The following is a 21,338-nucleotide window of genomic DNA, read 5'->3' as shown; positions in this document are numbered from 1 at the left end:
TCCCTCCTAGGTTGAGGATAAGGCCCTTATTCTTGGTGTCTTGTTTGATCAATAGCTTGCTCCCTTTTGTTTAGTACACTATAATGGGATGTTCATTGTCTAAGACTGTTATGAGGGAGGATCTCACCCATCTGGGACTCCTGTTGGGTAACTGTATAAAAAAGAATGGCACTACCTCTTATGCTTGCCTAGGTAAATGGTAATGGTATATCAGAGATGACATAAAATTGATCTCATCACAAGGGGGAACTTCTGAAATTTCAAAATTGGTCTTTTTATGTGCACAATTAGAAACTAGAGGGTTTAAAAACTAAACAAATAGAAGAATAGAAAGCCTATTTCAATCAGTACATTGAAGTCTCCCAGTGAGCTCATGAAACCTAAAAGGTTTGCAAATCTAAAGCTACTCTGCTTCAGGATACTGTTTCCAAACTCAATGCTTCAAATAAAGATCTGTGCTCTCATCTGAATACTCCAGAAAAGGCTCAAGAGCCCTCTTCCTCTTCTCCTTCTCTGTTGGCCCCTATGTATCCTAAACTCGCTGAGCTGTCATTCTATCTTTCTGCTTCTCCTATTCTTTCTCCAAATCCTTTACCCCTACCCTCCTCACTCTCCCATAAAAACTTTTCCCTTTGTCACTACTTTGAACACTGATAGCATTTGCTATCTGGTAGACTATATGCCTTCATGTCCTGCAGAATTGTGGGTCATAGCCAAGGATTTTCCCAAGGTCCCTGAGGACCCCCTCCACTTTGAAGAAGAATTTAACCTTGTGATATAAACCTATGGTCCAGGATTCTATGACTTCTATCAACTAAACTGAATCTTAGTCAGAGAAAATCAAGCCAGACACTGCAAACTAATGCCAACTGGCTTCACCCTTCAGATGATATCTACAGAAAGGACATCAGTGTGATGGCACCAGCTTCTCAGGTGGCTTGAGCCCTTCATGAAGCAGTTTCTCAGGCTTTTCCCTGCCCTACCAACTGGAAAAAAGATTCAGTCTACTATACAAAGACCTGATAAAACTGTTCATGATTATCATTCACCGCTAACAATAGTATTCTGGGAAAACTCCAGACTACTTGCTAGGGTAAACAATACTCAACCCTCTTCAATTCAATCTTTGTTAGGGACCAGATGAGAAACTTGGACTGCTGATGAAATGGGCACAATCAAATTGGGAAACAGCAGCCATACCTGATCTAGTTAACTTGACTAATTAGCTAACTAAAACAATCAAATGTACAGAAAAATGTAAGACAACTAAAATCACGAATTTGCAACTATATCAACTGGTGGCTGCTGCTGCTCAGTAGCTACCTCAATAGAAAGATCAGAGTTCTCATAAGGGCCCCCTTCCAGAAGCCAAGTGCCTGCCACTACTGTAAGTGAACTGGCCACTGGAAAAACTGTCTAAATTTAAAAAGAAGGTCCTATTAGCAGCTCAAGGCCCCTTGCTCTTTTATCAAGAACTTTCTGAGAAATTTGAGAAGTGCCTCCTTTTTGTACACTCATAAATAGGGATGCTCCAAGGAAAGTATCAGGGTCTTCCTAGTACTCCCATTGAGAGAACTGTACCTTTTTATAGGCGCTGAAGCTATTACTGTCATTATGAACACAGGAGCAATTTTGTCTGGCTTGAACCCCACCAGGCTCAAAGCCCCACTTCCTCAGAAAACAGAAAAGGTACAAATGGTGGGAGTTTTGAGCAAACAAATCCCTCATCTTTCAAGATAAGGTCTTTTCAGGAAACTCCAGTTGCTTCTTGCTCCTTCTGTTCATGTACACCATTTCAGTCAAGAACTCCTGGAAAAATTACAACCTAATATTTCCTTTTCCCAAAAAGGGGAAATACACTTATAAATCCTTGGCTTCTCAAGGTCTACTTTTAATTCTAGTTCTAATATTGATATTTCCCTCCTTGCTCCTGTCTTGTCAACTCCTAACCACAAGGATCTGCTAAATTCTGTTCTTATCTATGGCCCACCTCTTTAACATAGGATGCATTCATTCAGTACCTCCAATTAAGATCTGCTGTTGCTGCTAAGTCGCTTCAGTCGTGTCCGACTCTGTGCGACCCCATAGATGGCAGCCCACCAGGCTCTCCCATCCCTGGGATTCTCCAGGCAAGAACACTGGAGTGGGTTGCCGTTTCCTTCTCCAATGCACGAAAGTGAAAACTGAAAGTGAAGTCACTCAGTCGTGTCTGACTCTTAGTGACCCCATGGACTGCAGCCTACCAGGCTCCTCCGTCCATGGGATTTTCCAGGCAAGAGTACTGGAGTAGGGTGCCATTGCCTTCTCCGAATTAAGATATAGGTAGACCCAAATAAACCTTTGCCTCAAATGATAACTTCTCAGGCTTGAGGACCTGGAAGGAATTCATCTCACTGTCAAGGCACATCCCCAGAAGGGCCTCATAATCCCATACGCCAATTCCAGTAACACATTAGTTCTTCCCATATGCATGTCTTATGGCCAACACCAGCATTTTGTTCAAAATCATCAAGCCATAAACAATACAGTCAATCCATGTCACCCTGTGGTCCCCAACTCTCACAGCATTCTCAAGTTAGTCCCTCTAAACACAAAGTTTGTTTTTTTGTTGTTGTTTTTTTTTTATAATTAGAGACTTATGCAATGCTTTATTCAGCACTCCTATACATCCAGATAGTTTAGTACCTTTTTGCATTTATGTGGTGCATGTGTGCAAGCTCAGTAGCTTCAATCATGTCCAATTCTTTGCGACCCTATGAACTGTAGCCCAGCAGGCTTCCTCTGTCCATGGGATTCTCCAGGCAAGAATACTGGAGTGGGTCACCATACCCTCCTCCAGGGAGAAAGACATCAATTCACTTGGACTGTTATGCTTCAGAGCTACACAGAAAGCTCTACTTACTTTTCAGAGATATTGAAACCAGACTTGGCTGATTTATATTGTGCCCATAGCTCTACTTAACTCTAATATGGGGATGACCTTTTGTTACAGTCCCCTACTGAGAGAGCAAACCTCAAGGGTAGCCTACGCTGCCTCATTCAGCCAGCACACAAAAAACGTTAGGTCTCAAGGGTTAAGTTTCAATTTTTTTGAAATACAAACAAAGAAAAGCAGAGTGTTTCTGCTCACTATCCAATTCTACAAGGATTAACTCACAACCCACTGAAGACAATGAACTACAGCACAATCTGAGAGGAAAGTAAGACAATAACAAGATGCTCTGTGCTTTGGACAAGAAGGTCTCTTAGATAGTTAAATATATATCTCTGGGAAAATTTTAATGAACCCAGATTCTTGCATCTTCGCATACATAGAGGATTACTAAAGTCATCAACTTGAGATATCTGTTCTTTATGATTTGTAGTAATCTTTCAGGAAAATGTATGTTGGCCTGCACATATTCTCCAGCTAAGAAATCATATATATACTGGCTTCTCTCCTACCTCTGTGGGGCTTCCCTGGTGTCTCAGACAGTAAAAAACATGCCTGCAATGTGGGAGACCCGGGTTCGATCCCTACCAGTTCCCTCAGAGCTATGGAGAGGCTGTCTCCTGGGCAAATAAAAAAGTGTTCATTAAGGTCCCTGAATAAAACTTCAACTCATAATTGATTTTGCCTGTTTTTCCTTAAGTCAACAAAACCCAGATAGGATACTTAAGTCATTTGTTTAAGATCCACCCCTCCACCCAAGTCTAATGCTGGATCCTATAAGCATCCAAGGCATATCACAGTTTCCCTTTCCTGTCACCAAGTGCCAGTTGAGAGGCCTTCTCAGGCTAGCAGGTTATTGTAGAACTTCAGTTCAGTTCAGTCGCTCAGTCATGTCCGACTCTTTGTGACCCCATGGACGGGAGCACACCAGGCTTCCCCATCCATTACCATCTCCCGGAGCTTGCTCAAACTCATGCCCATCCAGTCAGTGATGCCACCCAACCATCTCATCCTCTATCAATCCCTTCTCCTCCTGCCTTCAGTCTTTCCCAGCGTCAGGGTCTTTTCCAATGAGTCAGTTCTTCGCATTAGGGGGGCAAAGTACTGGAGCTTCAGCTTCAGCATCAGTCCTTCCAATGAATATTCAGAACTGATTTCCTTTAGGATTGACTGGTTTGATCTCCTTTGACTGGTTTGACTGGGAGGATCTCCTTGCAGTCCAAGGGACTCTCAAGAGTCTTCCCCAACAACACAGTTCAAAAGTATCAATTCTTTGGTGCTCAGCTTTCTTTATGGTCGACCTCTCACATCCATACATGATTACTGGAAAAACCATAGCTTTGACTAGATGGACCTTTGTTAGCAAAGTAATGTCTCTGTTTTTTAATATGCTGTCTAGGTTGGACACAGCTTTTCTTCCAAGGAGCAAGTGTCTTTTAATTTCACGGCTGCAGCCACCATCTGCAGTGATTTTGGAGCCCAAGAAAATAAAATCTGTCACTATTTCCATTATTTCCCCATCTATTTGCCATGAAGTGATGGAACTGGATGCCATGATCTTAGCTTTCTGAATATTGAGTTTTAAGCCAGCTTTTTCACTCTCCTCTTTCACCTTCATCATCAGGAGGCTCTTTAGTTCTCTTCACTTTCTGCCAGAAGTGTGGTGTCACCTGCATATCTGAGGTTATTGATATTTCTCCTGGCAATCTTGATTCTAGCGTGTGCTTCATCCAGCCTGGCACTGACATGATGTACTCTGCAGGACTGATGCTGAAGCTGAAACTCCAATATTTTGGCCACCTGATGTGAAGAACTGACACATCTGAAAAGACCCTGATGTTGGGAAAGATTGAAGGCAGGAGGAGAAGGGATCGATAGAGGATGAGATGGTTGGGTGGCATCACTGACTGGACAGGCATGAGTTTGAGCAAGCTCCAGGAGATGGAATGGATGGGGAAGCCTGGCGTGCTGCAGTCCATGTGGTTGCAAAGAGTCGGACACGACTGAGTGACTGAACTGAACTGAACTTGCTCTTTGTATAAGTTATATAAGCAAGGTGACAATATACAGCCTTGTGGTACTCCCTTCCAAATTTGGAACTAGTCCATTGTTTTATGTACGGTTCTAACTGTTGCTTCTTGATCTGCATACAAATTTCTCAGGAGCAGGTAAGGTGGTCTGGTATTCCCATCTCTGGGAAGAATTTTCCACAGTTTGTTGTGATTCACACAGTAAAAGGCTTTGGCAAGATCAATAAAGCAAAAGTAGATATTTTTCTGGAATTCTCTTGCTTTTTCTATGATCCAGCAGATGCTGGCCATTTGACCTCTGGTTCCTCTGCCTTTCTTGAATCCAACTTAAACATCTGGAAGTTCTAGATTCGTATACTGTTGAAGCCTCACTTGGAGAATTTTGAGCATTACTTTGCTAGCGTGTGAGATGAGTACAATTGTGTGGTAATTTGAACATTCTTTGGCATTGCCTTTCTTTTGGATTGGAATGAAAATTGACCACTGATGAGTTTTCCAAATTTGCTGGCATATTGAGTGCAGCATTTTCACAGCATCATCTTAGAATCTGAAATAGCTCAGCTGGAATTCCATCATCTCCAGTAGCTTAGTAGTACTGCTTCATAAGGCCCATTTGACTTCACATTCCAGGATGTCTGGCTTTAGGTGAATGATCACACCATCATGGTGATCTGGGTCATTAATATCTTTTTTGTATAATTTTTCTGTGTATTCTTGTCACCGCTTCTTAACATCTTCTGCTTCTGTTAGTTACATACCATTTCTGTCCTCTATTGTTCCCATCTTTCCATGAAACGTTCCCTTGGTATCTCTGATTTTCTTGAAGAGATCTCTAGTCTTTTCCATTCTATTGCTTTCCTCTATTTCTTTGCATTTATCACTTAGGAAGGCTTTCTTATCTCTCCTTGCTATTCTTTGGAATTCTGCATTCAAATGGGTATATTTTTTTTCTTTTTTCCTTTGCCTTTTACGTCTCTTCTTTTCTCAGCTATTTGTAAGGCCTCCTCAGACAACCATTTTGCCTTTTTGCATTTCTTTTTCTTGGGGATAGTCTTGATCCCTGCCTCCCGTAAAATGTCATGAATTTCCATCCATAGTTCATCAGGCACTCTGTCTATCAGATCTAGTCCCTTGAATCTATTTCTCATTTTCACTGTATAATTGTAAGGGATTTGATTTAGGTCATACCTGAATGGTCTAGTGGTTTTCCCCACTTTCTTCAATTTAAGTCTGAATTTGCAATAAGGAGTTCATGATCTGGGCCACAGTTTTGTTTTGGCTGATTGTATAGAGATTCTCCATCCTCGGCTGGAAATAATATAATCAATCTGATTTCAGTAATGACCATCTGGTGATGCCCACTGTAGAAGCTGGGTTCCCAATTTCTCCTTTTATATGAAACCCATTTATTCCTTTTCAAATGATAAGAAACCCAATCCTCTTGTTTGGAATCATGACGTTGAGTCAGCCTTTAAAACTTTAAAAACTGAATTGGTCACTGCCCCTGCTATAGGAAACCTTAGTGATTCTCTTCCCTTTCTACCATGAAGTTACATGAAGTTAACAGAAATACTCTTGCAGTGCTTGTTCAGCCCAAGGGGAAAATGCTCACCTATCAGCTATTATAGCCAAAAGTTGGAACTCATAACTCAAGGACATCCACCTTGCCTTTGAGCAATAGCAACCACTGCTACTCTTCTGTGGGCCACAGAAGAGACAGATACAGGGTCTTCTTTACGAGTGTTCGTCCCTCACTCTATTGCAGCACTCGTGAACTACACACAACACTTAATCTGTTAGTGGACTGAAGCCTCATGAAATCTTATTGTTTTCCTCTCCAAATGTCACTTTTTTCTCATGGAAACTCCCTAAATCCTGCTATTCTCTTACCATCACCAACAGATGAGACCCCACATGACTGCATAACCACAAGTGATCTCTTGACTAGTCCACATCCAGATTTACAAGAAACACCTTTAGACAACTCCAGTGCTTCTTAGTTTACTTATGACTCCTACCTATAAAATAATGATGGATATCTGGAAATTGGATATACTGTGTCTATTCCCATCACTTTAATAGAATCCAAAGCTTAGCCCTTTATTTCTTCAGCCCAAATTGAAGCTGACCTATAAGCACTCACTCATGCCTGAACTCAGGTCTCTGGCAAACATGCTAATATTTATACAGCAGGTATGCTTTTGGAGTAGCTCATGACTTTGGAATGCTTTGGAAACAGAGAAGTCTCCTGCTCCCAGGGCGAAATGAAATTTAAAGTGATCCCTTTGTTAAGGTTTTACTGGATGCAATCCTGCTATAGCAACTGGCAATAATAAAGGCCCTAGTGCATTCCAAAGACAACATTGAGGAAGAAAAGGGGACCAGTTAGCAGATAAAACTACTAAGGTAGCAGCATTACAAGATTACAAGATTCAGGCTCCACAAAGGAACCTCCTGTTGGTCGTTCTATTCACACCATGTTAGCTATTACTTGGACAGGCACCCAATATTTAAAGGATATTATCAGAGATGGGCAATTGCATGCTATGTATAAGGAACAGAGGTGGGTTTCTGAAGGATACACACTTGATCAACATATTGGGTGTTGGTATGGGCCAAATGGCTGTTCTGCTCTTTCTGAAGTCACTCAAGCAAACATATTAAAATTAACATATGAAATGACTCATGGGGGAACTGAAAAAATGAAAACCTGTGGAAAACAATACTTTTGGAAACCTTTTCCACAGTAGTGACCAAAATATGTCAGAGGTGTCAGATCTGTCCTAAATACATTGTAGGAAAATCTACTAATACTTCTCAAGGCCACTTTCCTTTGCCTCCTGGTTCCTTCATTATCTGGCAACAAGATTCTATCCAGCTGCCTCTCTCTCAAGGATATAAATAAACATGCTCTGGTGATGGTTTGTATGTGTTTTCATTGGTTAGAATCATTTCCTTACAAACAAGCAACTGCCCTTGCACTGGACAAAGGACTGTTGGAAAGAACTGTTCCTACTTGAGGAATTCCCCTGGAATTATGTAGTGATAACAGTACCCATTTCACTGGAAAAATTCTAAATGCTGTTTGTGATCTGGCCTATACTACATTTCCACTGTGCCTATCATCTCCAATCTTCTGGTCTAGGGAAAAGACTAACGGCATAATTTACAAAACTCAATCGGCAAAACTCTCTAAGGCCTTTGGCCTTCCTTGGCTTAAACTGCTACTCACAGTTATATTAAACATTTGAAATAATTACTGGAAGACCCACGATTCGTGAATCAGGATCATATGAGCCACTTCTAGTCAAGGGAGATCTTTTCCATTGTTGTCAAACTATCATTAAGACTCTGAAGAAAAATGAGCACCTGGTTGAAAAATCTTTCCACATTGCACTCCCAGGGGATGAAGGTATTTACACCCAGGAGGCAATGCTTATTGGAAAAGACATCTTTTAACAGACTCCTTACAGATCAGATGAAAAGGGTCCTATCACAATACTTTTAACCAATCCCTGTGATGCTGAACTTTAAAGCATTGATTCTTGAATTCGTTTCACATTTTAAAAAGACTTCTCCAACTGAATGCACCTCCGAAACAGTTGGATACCTAAAGCTAAATTAGACCCAGAAATAAAGCAGATAACACCTGATATAGATGGCTCTTCCAAGACTGGACCAAGCCAATACTCTTCATCAGTGAAATATCTCTGATTACCCTTGCTCTAACTGTGGTTACCAAAGAGTTGTGATATCTCCTCTATTCTATAATATCTGATGAAGCATCAACTTAACACTCATTATACTTCTTCTAACATTATAGACACATTTTCAAGGAGTGAAAATTTTCATGAATAGGTGTACACCTAGAATGATAATTCAGAAGAACTGACCCTGACCCTTTGGCCTCTTAATTATGACAAGGAAGGACTGAGAAGAATCTAACTTTGGGGACTCTTCCTTGTGGCTACAGGTTTATTAATGTTGTGTGCCCTACTACAATCGGTGGGCATCCTCCGTTGGTGGTAATTCTATGAAAATCACAGATCTTGCTTGAACTCTGCTAGAAATAAGCCTCTGGCTCCAATTATTAGCCATCTGATTAATTTATTCAGCTTGGGATTCTTTCACTAACCAAGGCCAATAAGCCACCCTTACTCCCCTATATTGTAAAATGGCTGACTTTTCTTGGGATAGTTCTTTCACTACAGTTATGTTATTGTTATTTCTCTTAATATCCATCCAATCCCAAAGTCTAGCCACTATAGGAAATCTAACAAACCATTGGATATATCATCAGTGTACCCCAGATTACTCACTAAATTCTGAGATCCCCTTGCCTTAGCTATCTCCAATATTACTGGTATCACTGTACCATGTCTTGTGCATAATTAATCTATTCTCCCAGCATACCTGTTTACCTACTCAAATCCATAGCTCCCTTTTCCTGTTTGATCAACAAACCTTGACAAAATGCTCAACAGTTCCTTAGGAACATTTGTTCCAAGGGAATCATGCAGTTACCTAGAAACATCAGAACCAGCTTGCAAACACCCACCTTTACCTCACTGTGTGACAACAAAACATATTATCATGAAAACCCTCATTTTTTTTCAGGATTAATATTTATGTTCTTAAAGCAGCTGGCAGTGTCACATGTGTTCAATAAATGCTTGATGCATGAATGTTTCCTGTCAAAAGAAAATACAGGAAAAAAGTATATGGAACATTTTAGTTAACAATTCATCAAAATTGAATAATGCTACCTATGTACAAAATAAAATGCCTGTGAATCAAAACTTACTGCTATATCATCATATGCTACTAATTAAATTTAACTAATACTGCTATATCATCATATGCTGCTAATTAAATTTAACTAATTTAATTTAATTTCGACATACAACTCTGGGAACATTACTCTTAAACAATAATACAACTATTTTTGGTCAACTTGAAAACAATCTTCCAAGTCAACCCATAAAGGTACAAACACACACATGCGTGCGCGCACGCACACACACACACACACACACACACATATATGTATATATGCTGCTGCTAAGTCGCTTCAGTTGTGTCCAACTCTGTGCGACCCATAGATGGGAGCCCACCAGGCTCCCCCATCCCTGGGATTCTCCAGCCTAGAACACTGGAGTGGGTTGCCATTTTCTTCTCCAATGCATGAAAGTGAAAAGTGAAAGTGAAGTCGCTCAGTTGTGTCTGACTCCTAGTGACCCCATGGACTGCAGCCCACCAGGCTCCTCTATCCATGGGATTTTCCAGGCAAGAGTACTGGAGTGGGTTGCCATTGCCTTCTCATATATATATATATATCCATGCATAAATGTCTTACTTGAAGAATCACAAACTTGGAGAGAAGTGAAAAGTATCTTTGTATATTTTTACTATAACACACTTTATCAGTTTCACTAATAGTCCTTTAGTTGGGCATGTCCAAATATTAGTCTTTTTGTTTTGCTTTCCACATAGCAGGTTTAATCTGCATCCTGAGTTTTAAACTACTAAACATTTTCAAAAGTTTATTACTAGTTATGGTCATTTCTCCAGTAGATTTATGTTTTTAATCTTTTAGATTGAATTTTATACTCAATACATTACTTATAGAAAATTTGATAGCACCTGCAAAATTCATTTTAAATGATTTGTTTTGATCTTTCTGGCTTTCTAATTATACATATTCTTGTTGTTTTTTTACCCCGATAGGTTAGTCCTTTGAAACATACCCACATAACCACTCACTGTCACTGCTTCATGGAAGGTTTAAGAAAGGGCAATTCTGTTTTATACTGTTCACGGGGTCCTCAAGGCAAGAATACTCAAGTGGTTTGCCATTCCCCTCTCCAGGTATGTATGCTGGTCAAGAAGCAATAGTTAGAACTGATCATGGAACAATAGACTGGTTCCAAACTGGGAAAGGAGTATGTCAAGGCTATATATTGTCACCCTGCTTATTTAACTTATACGCAGAGTACATCATGTGAATGCTGGGCTGGATGAAACACAAGCTGGAATCAAGATTGCAGGGAAAAATATCAATAACCGTAGATATCCAGAAGACACCACTCTTATGGCAGAAAGCAAGAACTAAAGAGCCTCTTGATGAATGTGAAAGAGAGTGAAAAAGTTGGCTTAAAACTCAACATTCAGAAAACTAAGATCATGGCATCCAGTTCTATCACTTCATGGCAAATAGACGGGGAAACAATGACAGACTTTTGGGTTTTTTGGGCGGGGGCTCCAAAATCACTGCAGATGGTGGCTGCAGCCATGAAATTAAAAGACGCTTGCTCCTTGCAAGAAAAGCTATACCAACCTAGATAGCATATTAAAAAGCAGAGACATTACTTTGCAGACAAAGATCCATATACTCAAGGCTATGGTTTTTCTAGCAGTTATGTATGATGTGAGAGTCGGACTATAAAGAAAGCTGAGTGCTGAAGAATTGATGCTTTTGAACTGTGGTGTTGGAGAAGACTCTTGAGAGCCCCTTGGACTGCAAGCAGATCCAACCAGTCCATCCTAAAGGAAATTAGTCCTGAATATTCATTGGAAGGACTGATGTTGAAGCTGAAGCTCCAATACTTTGACCACCTGATGCGAAGAACTGACTCATTGGAAAAGACCCTGATGCTGGGAAAGATTGAAGGCATGGGGAGAAGGGGACAACAGAGAATGAGATGGTTGGATGGCATCACTGACTCAATGGACATGAGTCTGAGCAAGCTCCAAGAGCTGGTGATGGACAGAGAAGCCTGGCATGCTCCAGTCCATGGGGTCGAAAAGAGTCAGACATGACTGAGTGACTGAATTGAACTGAATTCTGTTTCAATATATCCATTTATATATATATATATATATATATATATATATATATATATATATATATATGTATGTATGTATGTATATGTATGTTTTGTGGCCGCACTGCACAGGCCTGTGGGATCTTAGTTCTCTGATCAAGGATCAAAAGCACAGCCTTTAACCACTGGACCTCCAGGGAATTCCCCTAGAAGAGTTACCTTTTAAAGAGAGTCTCAGGATGAGCAAGAGTATACTGCCTCTGCTGCTAAGTAGCTTCAGTCATGTGCAACTCTGTGCGACCCCAGAGACGGCAGCCCACCAGGCTCCCCCGTCCCTGGGATTCTGCAGGCAAGAACACTGGAGTGGGTTGCCATTTCCTTCTCCAATGCATGAAAGTGAAAAGTAAAAGTAAAGTCGCTCAGTCGTGTCTGACTCTTCGTGACCCCATGGACTGCAGCCCACCAGGCTCCTCCGTCCATGGGATTCTCCAGGCAAGAGTACTGGAGTGGGGTGCCACTGCCTTCTCCAATACTGCCTCTAAGTTAATCTATTAGTCAGGTATTTAAAAACAATTATTAGACTCTGCTGGGCTTCCCAGGTGGGCACAGTCATAAAGAATCCACCTGCTGATGCAAGACATTCAAAAACGTGGATTCAAACCCTGGGTCAGAAAGATCCCCTGGAGAAGGAAATGGCAACACACTCCAGTATACTTGTCTGGGAAATCCCATGGACAGAGGAGCATGGTGGGCTACAGTCCATGGGGTTGCAGAGCTGGACATGACTGAGCACACAGGCAGCCACAAGAGACTCTGTTCTAATGTAAATTAGCTGGTAAAACACACTCATGTTCAAATCAAAGCATAAAAAACAGAGTCTAAATTTAAGTATGAATCATCTTTGAAGTATTTAACATTTCAGGTACCTGTGTTTTTGAACATCAGCTCATCTTTATCAAAACTCAACGTTATATCTTCCTTTTTTTTCCTTCTACCTTAACAGACGCAGACTTCTACCCATTAACACTGTCTTACATATTAAATATCTGTTCCATCCCTTGATCACACTGTAAGCTCCCTGAGGAAAAGGATCATGTCTTATGACTCTTTATAACCCCAGTATCTAGCATATTATCCAGAACATAATTAATCCTGGAAAAGTTTGTGGAATGGAATGACTGAATTTATAATCTGAATGAATTAAATGTAAAAAATAACTTCAGTAGTAAGTAACTACCAGAGATTTTCCTTATTTTTTTATTAATTTTCTTATTTGAAACATTTAAAACCTTTGAAATTTAATTTCATAAAGTATTTCCAGTAGTCATTCTGCTTATGATTTCTGACTCAATTTTAAATTGTAACAGCCAACAGAAATTCAATTCTTTCAAAACCATTTTAAAAATAAACAGCTTGGGTCATTCATAAGGTATTTTTCAAAATAAGTCTTTGTAAATTCTTGATACTTCATCTATTCCATGGGAGTTACTTCAAATATTCATTTTTTTTTTCAGTTAGACTCCTAACCTTAAATTTTGTCAGCAAATTAGTACAAACAACTTTGCAAATGACATTCAAAAACCATTTGTCTAAACGGTGACACACAGGCTAGTTTTTTTTTTTAACATTTTAAAGGACAGTTTTAAAAACATGCAATAGAGGTTATAAAAAGTAAACAAACTATAAAATATTTATTTGGCTCTTAACAGAAAAAGTTTACCACACCTTAGTCTAAACTATCTAATTTTATAGTAATTAGAAGTGCAACATTTAAAAATGCACAAGAGTACCAAGTTGGCCATATTTCATACTACATGGCGGAGGAATAGGACAGAGAGACCACTTTCTCCCCCACAATTTCATCAAAAGATCATTTGAATGCTGAGTAACTTCCATAAAACAACTTCTGAACACTGGCAAGATGGTTGTCTGATGAGGCCTTACAAAAATAGCTGAGAAAAGAAAAGAAGAGAAAGGCAAAGGAGAAAAGGAAAGATATACCCGTTTGAATGCAGTGTTCCAAAGAATAGCAAGGAGAGACAAGAAAGCCTTCGTCAGTGATCAGTGCAAAGAAACAGAGGAAAACAATTGAATGGGAAAGACTAAAGATCTCTTCAAGAAAATTAGAGATAGCAAGGGAATATTTCATGCAAAGATGAGCACAAAAAAGGACAGAAATCGTATGTACCTAACAGAAACAGAAGATATTAAGAAGAGGTGGCAAGAATACACAGAAGAACTATACAAAAAAGAACTTCATGATGCAGATAACCACAATGGTGTGGTCACTCACCTAGAGCCAGACATCCTGGAATGTGAAGTCAAGTGTGCCTTAAGAAGCATCACTACAAACAAAGTTAGTGAAGGTGATGGAATTCCAGTTGAGCTATTTCAAATCCTAAAAGACAATGCTGTGAATGTGCTGCGCTCAATATGCCAGCAAGTCTGGAAAACTCAGCAGTGGCCACGGGACTGGAAAAGGTCAGTTTTCATTCCAATCCCAAAGAAAAGCAATGCCAAAGAATACTCAAACTACCACACAATTGTACCCATCTCACACGCTAGTAAAGTAATGCTCAAAATTCTCCAAGCCCGGCTTCAACAATACGCGAACTGTGAACTTCCAGATGTTCAAGCTGGTTTTAGAAAAGGCAGAGGAAGCAGCAATCAAATTGCCAACAACTGCTGGATCATTGAAAAAGCAAGAGAGTTCCAGAAAAACATCTATTTCTGCTTTATTGACTATGCCAAGGCCTTTGACTGTGTGGATCACAATAAACTGTGGAAAATTCTTCAAGAGATGGGAATACCAGACCACCTGACCTGCCTCTTGAGAAATCTGTATGCAGGTCAGGAAGCAACAGTTAGAACTGGACATGGAACAACACACTGGCTCCAAATAGGAAAATGAGTATATCGAGGCTGTATATTGTCACCCTGCTTATTTAACTTGTATGCACAGTACATCATGAGAAACGCTTGGCTGGATGAAGCACAAGCTGGAATCAAGATTGCCGGGAGAAATATCAATAACCTCAGATATGCAGATGACACCACCCTTATGGCAGAAAGCGAGAACTAAAGAGCCTCTTGATGAAAGTGAAAGAGGAGAGTGAAAAAGTTGGCTTAAAGCTCAACGTTCAGAAAACTAAGATCATGGCATCTGGTCCCATCACTTCATGGCAAATAGATGGAGAAACAATGGAAACAGTGACAGACTTTATTTTCTTGGGCTCCAAAACCACTGCAGATGGTGGCTGCAGCCATGAAATTAAAAGACACTTGCTCCTTGGAAGAAAAGCTATGACCAACCTAGACAGCATATTAAAAAGCAGAGACATTACTTTGCCAACAAAGTTCCGTCTAGTCAAAGCTATGGTTTTTCCAGTAGTCATGTATGGATGTGAGAGTTGGCCTATAAATAAATCTGAGCACTGAAAAATTGATGCTTTTCAACTGTGGTGTTGGAGGAGACTGCCAGGAGATCCAACCAGTCCATCCTAAAGGAAATCAGTCCTGAGTATTCACTGAAAGGACTGATGCTGAAACTAAAACCCCAATACTTTGGCCACCTGATGGGAAACGCCGACTTTTCAGAAAAGATCCTGATACTGGGAAAGATTGAAGGAGGGAGGAGAAGTGGATGACAGAGTATGAGATGCTTGGATGGCATCACTGACACAATGGACATGAGTTTGAGTAGCCTCCGACAGTTGGTGATGGACAGGGAACCCTGGCATGCTGCAGTCCATGTGGTTGCAAAGAGTCGAACCCGAATGAGCAACCGAACTGAACTGAACCATGTTGGCCTAGCAAAGAAAGAACAAACAGAAATTATCTATGCTATGGGATTATAACTACTGCAGTACACACAGAATATTGCTTTCCCCTGATTATGTTCACAATTTCCTAACAGTCAACCTCTATTTTCAATTTTCTTTTACTCCAATGTCCCTTGTATCCTTGTAAATTAAAAAAAAAAAAATTGCCAGCAGAATGGATTATTTTCCATGCTTTTTGAAACCAATAATTTTACTAGCAGAAACTTGTCATCTCCCTGAAGGCAGGAAGAAGAGTATGTTAGATTTTTAGATGCTGTTAACTCTAATAACAGACTAATGAATACTTAGTTCACTTTTTGGAACTGGCATAATTCACTCAAATCTTTTTCAATATTTCACTTGTGCCATACTGTTACAAGTATTTAAAACAAATAAAGTCAAGCACACTGCTTTTTAAAACATAAAATCTAAAAATGTAAAATCTGAAACAATGATGATGACATTTCTGTTTCTCTTAAATTAAAAAGAGATAATGACATATAAATACATATACACAATGGAATATTACTCAGCCATTAAAAAAAAATACATTTGAGTCTGTTCTATTGAGATGGATGAAACTGGAGCCCATTATACAGAGTGAAGTAAGCCAGAAAGAAAAACACCAATACAGTATACTAATGCATATATATGGAATTTGAAAGATGGTAACGATAACCCTATATGCGAGACAGAATAAGAGACACAGATGCATAGAACAGTCTTATGGACTCTGAGGGAGAAGGTGAGGGTGGGATGTTCTGAAAGAATAGCACTGAAACATGTATATTATCATATGTGAAACAGAACACCATTCCATGTTCGATGCGTGAGACAAATGCTCAGGGCTGGGGCAATGGGATGACCCAGAGGGATGGGATGGGCAGGGAGGTGGGAGGGGGGTTCAGGATGAGGAACACATGTAAACCCATGGCTGATTCATGTCAATGTATGGCCAAAACTACTACAATATTGTAAAGTAATTAGCCCTCAACTAAAATAAATAAATTTATTTAAAAAAAAATAAATAAAGCCCTGAAAAAAAAGAGATAATGACTCTAAAGTTACTAAGTTTATTCAATTAGAATCAGTCTTTAAAGTAATACCCTAATTCAAGATCACTCTACATCTTCAGAGACGTTATTTCTAGAAAAACAGTCATGCCATGGCCCTCTTAATAATCTTTCTGCAACATAAAGCCCAATAGTTTAAATAAAAAGGCTGAAGTCAGCCCTATTGTTATCTAGACAAGCCCATGCTTCCCAGAGACTGCTTACATGTACAGCAATGTTAAAATTGGTCACATAAGGTATTACTGATCTTGCTATCCAGCTTCTGAACAATCTTGCTATGAAAATAATGAGGATAAACCTAATTTCAAAATTTTACTAGTTATTTTAGTATACACCTCAGAAAAGTTAGAGGTGAAATAAACAAAATCAAACACTAGTAACTTGAAGGATAACTTGTTAACCCAGAAAACCAACCTGTAGACTCCGCATTATTTCAAAGTCAAGAACTAAGAGACCCCAACTCAAAGGCAATTCATTATGAAAAATGTTTCCTTTCCCATGCAGCAAAAATGACTGTAGAAGAGCACTAAATAAAAGCAAAAGGGACACATGCCTCCAAAGAATAATCCTCTTTAACTGCCATAATCCAATGCCAGGAGTAAGGAGAGGTACGTAAAGCAAAATAAGACACAAATAGAATTCCCATACATACCGAGGCTCCACTCTTGACAGCTGATTTGAATAGGAGGAAATCTATTACTATTTTTTAAAACTATCAATATTTTTGAAAAGCAAAGGAGAAGGAGTTATCAGTGAACTTGGGAGTAATTTCACAGGAGTATGGAATCAGAACATTACTATCCCAGAAAAAAATAAAATTTTAAAAAGTTTTCTATCAGCCTAAATTTGCTGGTTGTTGTGACATAATAAACTGTCCCTTCTGACATTTCTTTGTGATTATGAAGAATGGTCAGATATACAATTAATTGGTTTTCAGCTTTCAAGGTAGAAACCCAGAACAATAAGCAAATGAATTCTATCTAGTAACTAACACAACAATTTACACATGCAGGCATTTAATGATCATTTGCTGAATAAATACAAAATAACATTTAGAACCGATTAAAACCAATCTGAGTATCATCATGCTTTTAAAAGGACTGGTAGTTGTGCAAATGATAGGTTACTATGAGTTGAACTAAGCATATCGATATTATATGTACATTAGAAGGTATCTGTGGAACATTTTAAAACTTTGGTCCAATGACAGTAAAGCAGCTTCCCTGGTTACTGTTCAGGCAGGAATTTGTTTACTCTCCTTGGTCGAAATCAGAGCTAATGACTTTAATGGTTCTAAATAGCTCCAAAATGTTCCTCATGCTAAGACACTGGTCATCTGGCCAGTCTAACACGAACTACAACATATGCTTTGGAAATTTTTACTTTCAAAAGATACATGTATTGTGTGTAGTACAGATGAATGCACATTTTTACATGGCATGTGTACATACATGGTATTCTTTAATAGTAATTCTCACTGTAGTAATTTCTTAGAGATATGAGGTCCTTGTAATTTCATTAAAATACAATCTTGTGGAATGTGAAACAAGTTTAAATTGTCCATTGAGTTATTTATCAGAGTAAAAGAAGTCCTTTGTCTAGGACACCTAAAATCTTATTTTGTTAAAAACAACAAGAACTTTATTATTCTTATCAGATAGTATATGCAAAGAACAATTATTTTATTTACTTTAATAAACACATTAATTTCCATTTTATATATGAGGAAACTGAAGACCTTTTGCACTTTTCTCAGAAATCAGTTGAGCCTATTTGAATGGACTATTTCTGGATTCCCTATTCTGTTCCACTGATCTGTGTGTTTATTGTTCCAATACCACACTGCCTTAATTTCTTGTTACAGCCTTACTATCCTATATTGAGTGATTTCTTGCATTTTAGTTTTTTCAAAACTGCTTTAGATATTCTAGGTCCTATGCTTTTATATATGAAATTGAGAATTATCCTGTCTATGTCTACATAAAACCTTCTTGGATTTTATTGACCTTTATTTTGAGTAAACATAGCTATTCAATCAGCAGCTCTGATTTACTGATCTGATATGGCTGTCAACAACTTGTCTATGTCTTCTCATCTTCAATATAATCTTTATAAGGGGAACAACAATGTATACAGGGAAAAACATGAATTTAAAATGATCTCAATTCAAATTCCAACTGTGTCTTCCACTGATTTTTGTCTTTCTCATCTGTTAAAAAGATACACCTTTTCATACCAAACTGTTTTGAAGAGTGAGTAAAACTGAAGAGATAATACATGTTCAATAAATGTTGTTTCTTTCTCCCTTAAGAGATACATTTAAGATGGAATGGATTCCAACATCTTTTTGAGTAAAAAATTTAGATTAGGTGTCAAAATTACTATATATCCTCCTAAAGTCTGTCCCCAAACACTTTACAGGAAAGAGAGATAGGTCCCATAGTAAGAATAATTATTTGTGACCTTTGAAATTTTTGTTAGTGAAAGGGTATTTTATTCACAATGGAATCACTATCCCCTTAGCTAGTAATATGCAGATTAGCTAGGTATGCAGATTATTTAGCTTCCAAATTATAAGGTTAAAATAGGTCATTAAACTTTTTTTCTCTTATAGAAAAGGAAATTCTTCAAATCTACACATAAAGAGTATACAAGATACTTCAAATACTTCCTCTGCTCCCATCATATCTTAGAACAACAGAATAAAACACACAAAAAACATAACTCACAGAAAATTTATTTTATAGCTAATTGCTGGCTTAGGAACTGACAGCAGCTTTTTTTCCTGTTGGATAATGAGAACTTCATGACTATTTTTCCTTTCGGCATAGAGCTGTGGCTCTTTATCATTGGCTGTACATCACAATCACCTGGGAAATGATGCCCAGACACTCACCAGATTAGTTAATATGAAGCTCTGTGAGTTAGGCACCATCATGGAATTTTTTTTTTAATTCCCAGGTATCTCTGATCTATGCTGTTGTTATTTAGTCACTAAGTCATGTCCGACTCTTTCGAGACCCCATAGATTGTAGCCCACCAGGCTCCTCCGTCCATGGGATTTCCCGGGCAACAATATTGGAGTGGGTTACCATTTCCTTCTCAAGGGGATCTTCCTGACCCAGGGATTGAACCTGTGTTTCCTGAGTTGGCAGGTGTATTCTTTACCACTGAGCCACCAGGGAAGCCCCATCCAATGTACGATCAGAACTAAAAACTATCAGCCCATGGAAATCAAGGACAAATTTGAAATTCAACTATATTTTAAATATGTAGCAGACCTTTAGAGCATCTTACCTGTGTTCTAGTTCACCCGCCAACCCTATCCTCCATCCTCTCTATATACCTTCTGTGCTGTTTCCTCTTATTCTGAATATCAAAATAATTTTTATTGGAGCTTATCTCCTATAAACCATCTGAAATACTTTGTGAAATGAAGCAAGGAATAAGCAAAACACACTCTCTCCCTCTCAATCTCTCTCTTTCTCTCTCTCACATACCAACATACACACACACACACACACACACACAGCAGGACCTACTTCAAATGTACAGATAAGAGTTAAAATCTAGCAGCAAAATCAGTTGCATAGAATACCTCCAGGGTAATTCAGAAAACATCTCTATTATCTACAAAAGCCAGTTTAAACTTAGCTCTAAATCTCTCTCCTGGGACCTCCCTGGTGGTCCAGTGGTTAGGAATCTGCCTGCAAGTGCAGGAAATGTGGGTTCAACCCCTGGTCTGGAAGGGTCCCACATGCCATTGAGAAGCACATGAGCCTGTGCTCTAGAGCTCACGAGCTGCAACTACTGAAGCCCGTACACCTAGAGCCAGTGCTCTACAACAAAAGAAGCCACTGCAATGAGAAGCCTGAGCATCACAACTAGAGAGTAGCCCCCACTCACAGCAACTAGAGAAAGCCCACAAGCAGCAAAGAAGACTCAGTGGAGCCAAAAACAAAATAAATTAAATCTCTTTTCTTTTCAACTCCCTTCCCACCTAAAAACCAACCAAAAGAAAACAATATAGACAAAGAAAATAAAACCATCATCAAGAACAGTAAATTATCTTTGGAAATCACATAAATGTATAAACATTATACAGCAAATTTTGACAAAGTACTAAAAGTTAAGACCTCAAGATTCCAAGTACTTACCAGACTTTGAGAACTGCTGGCTAAAGATAATGACAGCATCCACCAAGAGAGAAATTACAAGAACAGAAAAAAAAAAATCTTATATTTCCCTCTTAAAATTATAGATGAGAGAGACTGAAAGGGGTGGCACTGAAACAATATGCCCAGAGAAAGCAATAGAACCAAGTCAGGCCTTATTTTGGAATGGTGAGGTAATGATTACCTCTCTTGAAGAAAAAAATCAAGGTAAGGAAATACAGAGGCCCTGCCCTGAAGGAACTGACCTGAATATTTCCAGACCAGACTGGCTTAAAGTAAGATAGTCTTGGAAAAACTGGGAAGGCATCAGTGGTGGGTTGGGGTCAGGGCCCTGTTGGCCACTCCCCTACTTCTAGTCCAAATAAACCTGGTGAGAGTGTATAAGAAAAACAGATATCCCTATTCTCTTTATTGCATTCTAGAAAAAAGCACCTGTCACTATTTTCAGCACAGCCCTCTGCAAACGTGGGCTGCTATTTAAGA

The 21,338-nt window shown here is 39.0% G+C and overlaps 1 protein-coding gene across 5 annotated transcripts in view; it reads right to left on the bottom strand.

Moving 5' to 3' along the window:
* Positions 1-21,338, bottom strand: part of RPS6KA6 (ribosomal protein S6 kinase A6) — a 202,411-nt gene that overhangs the window by 175,236 nt on the left and 5,837 nt on the right. The window contains exon 3 of one of the 5 annotated variants that reach the window (XM_081566557.1): positions 9,521-9,653. The exons of the other annotated variants lie outside the window; for them this stretch is intronic. The gene's annotated coding sequence lies outside the window, so the exon portion shown is untranslated. The remainder of the gene's footprint in view (positions 1-9,520; positions 9,654-21,338) is intronic. 5 annotated transcript variants of the gene reach the window in all.

Source organism: Giraffa tippelskirchi, chromosome X, assembly GCF_054371585.1.
Source record: "Giraffa tippelskirchi isolate mGirTip1 chromosome X, T2T-mGirTip1v1.2.pri, whole genome shotgun sequence".
In the NCBI taxonomy this organism is placed as follows: Eukaryota; Metazoa; Chordata; class Mammalia; order Artiodactyla; family Giraffidae; genus Giraffa; species Giraffa tippelskirchi.
Note: the sequence above shows the minus strand (reverse complement) of the source record. Positions and strands in the feature narration are given on the sequence as shown.